At 35.9% G+C, this 9,799-nt stretch overlaps 1 protein-coding gene across 1 annotated transcript in view; it reads right to left on the reverse strand.

Annotated features, from left to right (window-relative positions):
* lpar2a (lysophosphatidic acid receptor 2a) overlaps positions 1-4,034 on the reverse strand; it is an 18,872-nt gene extending 14,838 nt beyond the window's left edge. The window contains exon 1 of the mRNA XM_053228306.1: positions 4,020-4,034. The gene's annotated coding sequence lies outside the window, so the exon portion shown is untranslated. The remainder of the gene's footprint in view (positions 1-4,019) is intronic.
* Positions 4,035-9,799: the final 5,765 nt, after the last annotated feature.

A 9,799-nucleotide genomic window follows, 5' to 3' on the forward strand; every position in this document is an offset into this window, starting at 1 on the left:
GGACAAGAAGTGAATTAATTAAAGGTACATTCTGTGATTTTGTTAAAAACAATTAGTCAAGCTAGCTGTTTAATCCAAAATTCAAACAAACACCTCTTTTGAGGAGCAAGTTTACCCACAAAGCTTAAACTTTTAAGGAAAGGGAAAAGCTATCCAATACTAACTTACTTTATCTATTTGTTTTATTCTTGCTAATTTCCTGACCAATGATTTGTTGTTAAGACCATTAAAAGCTTAATATTTTGCCTTTTTTTTTTTTTGCCCAGGAGTGTAGTAGGATGCCTCCTTGTCCTGGTTGGTTGAATGATGGTGGTCCACTTCATTTTTTTTTTCTTCTGTCTTTTAAAGGTGCATTAGGTAAGATTAGTCTTTTTTTCAAAATTAGGTCACTAATAGTTGAATGATTCCCGCCCATGTTCGTGAAGCCCACCCCCCAGGGTCTATGGTGGCCCATAGAGTATAGTGTCTATAAAATTACATGTTATTTGTACATGTTATGAATTTTTAAAAAAATCAACTATTGCACCTTTAAGGAGTGCCACAAAGACTGAATACAGTTTATTGAAGCTGCCAGAATGTGAGGAGAATATTACACAATTACAAAATGTGTTATGACTTGAAAATCGCTGAGCCACCTTTAAAGGAAAGAAGGCTTCGCTTTTCTAGATCAGGGTTCAGTTTAACATTAATGAAGGAGTGGTGTAGTCTAGTATGCTCACCTACATGTCTGTCACTCATAACCTACTTCAGGAACCATTAATAAATAAGCGCATTGCCTTGAGATTGAACATGTAGGTGTATTGTTCCCCGATCATAAAACCATCAATTATACGGAAGTGCCCATGAAAGAGGTGTATAAAACATGCCAATACTAATCTACTGAGGTAATAGTATAGGCTAATTAACTCTGAAGTACAGAGTAGGATCATGACTCAGAGCTCTATATAAATAGTAATAAAAATGAAGCCTCCATGATACGCAGGGTCTATGAACTGATGCTTTCATATACAAGAGATCACTGTAAGTTAGACATTATTAGAGTCATTGTTCATTCCTTCTAGTGACAAAGCTCTAAAAACCTCTTACTTCCTCTTTGTGTGTTTAATGCGGAAACTTCCTTCTCCTTGAATCTGCTGAAACAGTTTACATTAACCTGTAAGTCTCTGTGGTTTCTGCTTTCACCCTGGAGCTTGACAGTCATTCTGTGAAAATGGAGCATTAGTTAAAAAGTGGACTGGTCAGAGTTTTATTGTGCTGGACTCCTCAGTTGTGTTTTCATCTCTCTTGTCAGTCATGTTATAGACATGCCCCGAAGGGCCCTATTGCACCGCCCCATCCGTACTGCTCAGTAACACAAGCATGCCAAAATTCATGGCTAAACAAGATAGTATTACAAGGTACTGTTTTTGTGGGGGGAAAAAATCATCGCAAACTGTTACAAAAACACAATGATGCCAAAGCAAATAACGATGCCAGTTGTTTTGACAAGATGGAGAAACCTGCTGAATGTAAAAGTGATGTCATTTCTCCAATGCCAGGTAATGGCAGATTGGCTAGTCAGTAAAAAAATCAATATAATTTGTCATTTTTGGGATGCACTTCAGATTATTTACTGTTAATAAATTTAAAAAGCTGGACTATTTTGGACTTTTGTGGAACCGAGTGCATCAGCACCACCCGTGGTCATAAGGAAAACATACAGAATGGTCTGAAGAAGCAAGAAGTCATGCTGGGGCTGATTTCTTTCTAGCACAGACTGTAGATTCATGCAGACCATCAGTGACTATGTCGTGTCAGGTGATTACCCAGAGTTGAGCTCCATTTGGGCTGAAATTTTTCACACTCATCCGTAACACGTCATCAGCAGTGATTGAGAAAGCCCATGTGAAATACAGTCGAGGGTGTAATGAATGCCAGCCGTGTGGATTATTTACTCTATCAGAATTTTTTCCCTAAAATGCCCTTGGAGGAGAAGCTAAAAGTAGATAAGATTAATCATACATTGTCCAATCCAAGTATAAATTAAACAAAAGATTGTTTGGGAAAGTTCTTCAGCTTCTAAGATGTTTGTTGTGCTTTAACCATAGCTCACCGTCCGGTGATACCGGTACCACAAACTCTAACATCACTCTCTTCTTTTCGTCTGTTTTGAGCATAATAGAATTCATTTTGTAAATCATTTCACAAAAATAGAAATTGCATAGTAACTCATTATCAAATGACGTCTAGGCTACTGACCGTGGTGTCAAACTGTCACGTCCACTACAGACAGTTCTTCTTTCATGGTTCCACTCGTTTCCTGTATTTGTGTTCTGTGTGTTCATTGCTTAGTGGCTGTTGTTTTTTGCTAGACTAGTGTTGCTGTTGCCCGTTGTATGCTTCATGCTGTGTTCTTGTTTTGCTCCCTGCTCTTGTTTTGTGATTCTTGCCTTGACTTTGTTTGTTTTGCTAGTTTTTTCGCACTTCCACCCACCTCCAAATCATTACATAAACTTATTTTAGATAACGGGCCATATTATACTCAGTTCAGTGTCTAGTGGGTGGAAAAAAAAAAAAATCCGAGTAGCAGACCAGTAAGACATCAACAACTCCTGTTCAGTTATCTGTGTTTACCTTAAATGTTTATTAATATTATAAACGAACCTTCTCCAAACTGTAGCAAATTAATACATCTAAAGGTCAGGTATTAAATTTGTGTAAGCCCATTTCCACAATATATGAAACCAAAAAACATTATTTCATTGATGATTTTTGAGAATGATGTCCCAGTATCACAAAATATTAAGGTTTTTTGTAATTATGACTTAATTATTACTGGTAAAATTGGCTTTATATTAGTTTTTCAACAGTTCACACCTTCAGTGGCAGCAGTGTTTAAAAAAAGCCTTTTCATTGCACACTATGACCAAAAGTATGTGGACACCTGAGCAATCACACCCATAGGGGAAATTGTAATGCTACAGCATACAAAGACATACTATACAATTGTGTGCTTCCAAATTTGACGGCAACAGTTTGGGGAAGAAACACATATGGGTGTGATGGTCTGGTGTCCACATACTTGTGGCCATATAGTGTGTACTTGCCATAGTTATAATGACATACTACAGTAAAATTATGGTACTATGATGGTTCAGTTCAGAGTTGGGTAACCATACTTACCCTAAAGTGTCTTAGTTAGACCGCAGGAATCTATAGTGAGTGTAAATTGCAACAGGCAAAAGCAGAGGTTTTCAGATCAACCTCTACAACTTCTCAGGTTTTGAACATGTAACGGAACAGTGAGGTTTTTTTTTTTTTTTTTTTTGGTTTAGTTTGTATCTGACTAAGCAAGATTTCTCAGATTTCTCTCTTAGCACATGTAGTGTTTCACACAGGAAGCAAAGTTTTTTTTTTTTAGCTCTATCAATTTTGAAATCTCCCACCTTTAAGATGTGTTAACAATTTGAACAGTCGTTACACCACAAATACGCTGCTGTTCAGATGTACAAGTTGCTGCATGTGCTGTTTCCTGTGCATCACGTGCTCAGTCAATCTGTTGTCTACACTCATTACCAGATTAGTAATATGTTAATGTGGTAAAACACTTCACTGCAAACTGGATTATATTAAAGGTGGATACAGTGCACTACAGTGAACCGCAGATATATGTAGGTCATAAACATACGTGTGACTTCTTTTAATCTCTTTACATATGACTTCTAGAGCTTTTTAAACACCAGTGCTTAAGCGTCTGTGGTCGAAACCTTTTTTTTCCATCATGCTACTCGCTTGCTCTTTACACATGACCTGTACGCAACCTTTGCACAGCAAGTGTCAAGGTTACCACAGAAACACAAAGAGATGCATAAAGGATAACACATAAAAATTGCAGCTGATATAAAGATATCCAACGATCACCAGTCATCAGTTTGTTGTCAAACTATGAGTGAAAAATCTTTCCAGTCACAAAATGGCATGCATCAGTGAATGACAGAAATAATGTATAAAAGAATGGAAAATAAATCTAAAACTGCTACCTTAAAATGTCACCATGCGACGGTTAAAGTCACCGAGATCACATTTCCCCCCATTCTGATGTCTGACCTGAACATTAACTGAAGCTCTTGAGCTGTATCTGCATGATTTTATGCACTGCACTGCTTCCACATGATTGGCTGATTCATGCAGGTGTTCATAATGCAGTTTCGTGTAGCAGTTTACCTTGATACAAGAATTACCAGTGTACCAATGTCCTTGATATACTGTATACATAATAAATAAAAGATAATGATATCAAAAGAATCTGTGTACTACCTCTCTGGTCATGACCCATGAGGACACAGATGTCAATGCTATTATACTTAGTGTCTTGTACTTCAAGTTGTTGTTATTCTTCTGCTGCGGATGTGTAAGTGAAACTCTCTGCACATGCTGCATGTTGAACGTTGATCTGCAGAAGTGTTTTGAATTACTGTGCAACTGTGTGTACATGTCATTGTATTAAAATTAGAGCCAACTGAAACGTACACCCACACACTGTTTTAAACGCTACAGAATACCACAAGCCAGCACAGTTATGCACAAACACTTCTCGCCAAGTCACTGTGTATCTGAGGTCATGTAAGATATTCTACAGCAACAAGAGCATCATAGTCATACAGATTTAGCGCCACTGTATGGGAAACCTGATGCATTACATGAAAAAAAACATGTTTAACCAGCCGGGTACTCAATTAAATATATTGAGATTAGACTTGGTTTGGTTAAGAAAATAGTTAAGGTCATGGGGACAACTTATGGGGGACAGACAGGATTTTATTAACATAAATACATAGAGAATGCACTCATGCACACATCTATGCATCTGTCTCTCTATCTATTTATTTATGTATCTATCTATCTACCTATTTCATGTCCACTCTTATCCTCCATGGTGTCTCTCCTCTTTCTACCTGACACTTAAATACATACTATATAAGGAATAAAACACTTCAGGACATGCCGTTGTAGGAAAATAATCAATGACGTGGTGGGGTGATGAAACAGAGTTACAGTTACCACCCCGAAGTAGATGAGTTTTCTATAGTGCTACATCCAGCAGTGTTTTGTTCCTCTTATAGGACAGCAGTTTGCCCAAGATTAAGATGTTTGATTTATTAATGAACAAACAACACGTCGTGCTTTGTAACCATTTATAGTTGCATTTAATGTTGTGGAACGTCCATGATTGTCCTCTGTCACAAAGACTCTCCTGTGGTGGAAAACTGACTGACCATTATAAAGCACTGACACTGGAGACTCCTTCCAGAAATGTTAGATAAACATCTCCTTTCGGAAAACTTCACCATGTCAGCAATGAAACATTTTCCTTTGTTAAATAACAATGCATTTTTTCCTCACTTTGTTATTAACCTTCGATTATGTGGAGCGTCCACCGTACAAGTCTCTGCGACTATAGAAACGATAACGTTACTATAGAAACGTATTAGAAAGAGTGCATTAATATGCAGTAAATCTGTGATTTGCAGCTGCACTACTGTCAGAGCTGCTGTTATAGAAAATGAATCAACATCTTCTGACTCAACAATGTTCTGTTTCATCTTACACATTTCCATGTTATCATATTGAAGACATTTACTTTAAATGAGCATTTAACCTATGAATTATGTCCTGGTGATGAGGAAAATGCATTCATTTTGTTTTCTTTATGAAATACATCCAGAAATGAGGCTCAGTAATTATTAATAAGAATTTCATTAGCTGATATTATATATTATAAATTGCATTGCAGTGCTGGTTCTGCTGGTATGAAGACAGAACATTTTTAATGTATGTTTTTATGCTCGTAAACTCTTGAGAATCTAACAGTTCTCCTTTTTATCTTCATGCTCATCTAACCAGACTCATCTTACTAGCCAAACATTTCATCTTTGTGCTGTTCTCACTGTTAATTAACTCAAGCTCTTCATGTGCTTTGAACTGTGTAGATTAACGATTTCCATCTTATTTTATACCCTGCATTTGTTCTGGCGCAGTGGAAAATTTTTGAATTAGCATTAAAGAACATTAAAGGATTATTGGTGAAAAATGAAAAACAGCAAACAGAAGAGAAAACATTTTTCTAGGAACTGATGCATGAGAGAAGCATGAAGCGCATTCTGTGGTCTCCATTTGGTTTCCTGTCTGAAATACCTCCAAAAATGAGACCCAGTAAAACAATACAATTATATATTTATTTTTAAATAGTCCATTGCACTGGATGCTGATTCTGAACAATAGCTCTGCTATTAAGAGAGAATGTATTTCTTTTATATCAAAATATTCATTATATTTCTTTTCGCCATAGCGCTGTTGAATTCTTGACTCTGATTGGTCAGAAGATGTTGATTCATTTTCTATAACAGCAGCTCTGACCGTAGTTTTGGCTGCAAGATTTATATTAATGCACGCGCTCTGTTTGTAGATGTTTATTTAACATTTATGGAAAGAGTCTCCAGTGTCAGTGCTTAGTCAGCGCAGTCAGAGGTAAAAGCTGTTAATTTTAAGTCCCTGAGGAGTTTACACTTTGAGGTTTCTCGGTAACATCACAAGCTTCATTTTTTGTGTGTGTGTCATTAACTTCAAGAGAGGGAAAAAAAAAACTTCTGGTGAAGGAACATCTGTTTATAGCTGCTATAACATAAGCGAGAACAGGAGCTAACTTGTTTCATGGAAGTTCAACAACATTAAATGCAACTTACAATGGATAAAATGGATGATGTGTAGTTCTTTAATTAATAATAAATTATAATCACTAAGAATAAAACACTGCAGGATGTGCTGCTATTGGAAAATAATCAATTTCTGGGTGGTAACACTAACTTTGCTTAGTGTTGTTGATTATTTTCCAATAACTGCCTGCTGCAAGTGTTTTATCTTTACCTATATAATAAGATTTTTTAAATATTCAGTCAAAATATTATTTTATTGATGTAACCTTGTGTTCATTCTACAAGGTTACATCAATAAAAAATCAATTTAAAAATCTAACAACTCTCCTTTCATCTTCATCCTTGAATTTACCAGCCAAACTTTTAATCTCTGTTTCCATTGACACCCAGGATTTGGTCTAATGCACTGTGTTTGCAATGTAATAAATGTAATAAAACAGATCATGAGAGCATGTTCAATATGGAGAAACGTGAGGAAAACGATTTCTTCTGAGAATCTGAGAGGAAAACAGGAGGCATTTCTGTGGTCAGACGAGTCTGAGCTGTGAGAGAGGAGAAGAGCAGCATCCAGCCCAGAGCGACACCTCCATTACAGCTATGTGACAACCATCTGCCCCTGTCTGTCTGATTCATCTAACCACAAACTGCCAGAGGCTTCAGACACTGAAGTAACTGACACTCAGATGTTTTCCGTCGTCTTCCTGTGCAACATTTTAAACATGTGTGCATGTCCTTGAAAGAAAGAACAGACAAGACTAATGAGCTGTGTGTAACATTTTAAAGACGATCACAAATGGCAAGTCTCTTGTAAACAGACGCGGAGCAATATATCATGACACAGAAATAAACAAAATATATAAAAGATATGTGGGCCTCAAAAAATCTATTATTGAATATAGTCTTAATTTCCTAGATTTTAATCATAAAACTGCACTGATATATTCTGCTAATGAGCAAAGAGCAATTGTCTTAACAAGTTCACTTAAAAAATACTTTAACAAGTTTCCCAAAACTGTTAAATCAAACGGTTAACTCCAGAATTATTGTTACCCCTTACAAAGCTGAGGACAAACGATTGTATAAAATAAGTAATGTATAAGTAAGTGAGTGATTTAATTTTTTTCATCTAAACGGTTGCTGCTTCACAGCTCCATGATCGCCGGTTCAATTCTGAGTTTCTGTGCATGTTCACCTCTTGTTCACGTGGGTTTCCTCTGGGTTCTCCGGTTTCCTCCTCCCTCCAAAAAACATGCACCAGTAGGTGGACTGGCTAAGATAAATTGCCTCTAAGTGTGGATGAGTGTGTGTATGTGTGTATTTGGTGTTCCGTGATGGATCAGCATCCCATCCAGGGTGTATATCCGCCTCTCGTCAAGTGTTCCCGGGACAGGCTCCAGATCCACCACCACCCTGACCAGGATACAGCATTTATACTGAAAGTGAACGAGGGAGAGAGTGGGTTGGGGGAAAAAAAACACTTACCTTTCATTACAACAGAAATCATTTACACTGAAATATTTTTCTAGCAATAATAATAATATCTCTTTTGTGTGGTTTGAACACAAGGATACAGATGTTTTTTGACCTGCAGAAGTCGGGTAATGGATATAAAAATACATTCAGGTAAAAAAAAGTCTCATTAAGCACATTCAGATAGGGGTGAAAGGATCAGACGATTTGGACTAATGCATTGATTTAAATTTAAATTTAAACTGATAGGCCAATGTTAGGCCTACCCCAGATTCAGAACGAAGGTCACATATCAGTTGGAGGCTACTAAATCATATCATATCATAGCAGACTCAGTCGTATCGTAGCTGGAGGTTTACACTCCTACAATCAGGTACATAATAAAAACGTTTTTAGTATATATTTGTCTGTTTTTACAAAAAGGTACCAATAATTCTGGAGATGACTGTACTGCATTTAACTTGTAAATCTGTAGTTGCAGAAGATATTTTTTGACTTTACTCCACACACACACACACACACACACACATATGGGTGTTTAACAAAACTTGATTATGTGAGAATTTATGGATCCATTTGAGGCTACTAAATAATCAAAACATAAATGGTATAAATAGTAAAGCAATTGAAAATAAGAGATAAAAGAAAAACATGTTTAATTCAATTCAGTTTTATTTGTATAACACTTTTAACAATGGACATTGTCACAAAACAGCTTTACAGAAATAAATGGATTCACAAAAATATATTGTAAATATTTGAATTCATCACTGTGAATTTATCCCTAATGAGCAAGCCAGTGGCCAGGAGATGTTCTTATTATGAATGTGGTAGGAGGTTTTCTGTACCTCTCAGTGGTCTGGTTAAGATAATATAAGATATGATAAGATAAGATAAGATAAATGTACTGAAACTTACCCATACTGAAGGAAATTCTTCTGCCAGCTTCCTAAAGACAATATAAAAAAATTCCACATGTTAGTCATAAAATAAAATAAAGTGTAAATACAGTGGAGATAAAAATGTAAAAATTTTCCTGGAAATAAAAATGAAAATGGAAATATTCTTTAAAAAACTGTACATAACCAAAAAAATTATCAACGTAACCATGAGCAGCATTTTGGGGATCTCCAAAATTCCTGAATACTAGAAAAGTTTATTTTTATATTTAAAAGTTTATATTTATTTATTTATTTATTACAGTTATTATACCATTAACTTTTTTCCTGGTTTAAGAGGAATGCAGAATTGGTTTCCTGAAAAAGATCAACAAGAGAACTGTACGTGAAAAAATGAGAATAGGATTTCAATTTCAATATCAGCCACTAGAGGGCGTTATTGTGTCGCTGAGGAGGGACAGCAGCTCAGAAAGACTGAAAGATTATTTTTATTGCAGCATGTACAAATTCATTTAACAATTTTTTGTGATTATCAAATGAATGACAGCTGTTCAGAGATGAAGAGAGAAAGAAAACATCAGTAGTGAAATGTGAGCACATCTGTGACGTCACTCTGACATCTGTAGTAAACACAACAGACTAAAATTTACAGTAATTATAAGAGACCTTGCAGAAATATTAGATAAAATACTGTTTATATTTGATATTTAAATGGTCTAAATGGACAGGTAGAGATGT

The sequence above is a fragment of the Pangasianodon hypophthalmus genome, chromosome 23 (assembly GCF_027358585.1).
Source record: "Pangasianodon hypophthalmus isolate fPanHyp1 chromosome 23, fPanHyp1.pri, whole genome shotgun sequence".
Lineage (NCBI taxonomy): Eukaryota > Metazoa > Chordata > Actinopteri > Siluriformes > Pangasiidae > Pangasianodon > Pangasianodon hypophthalmus.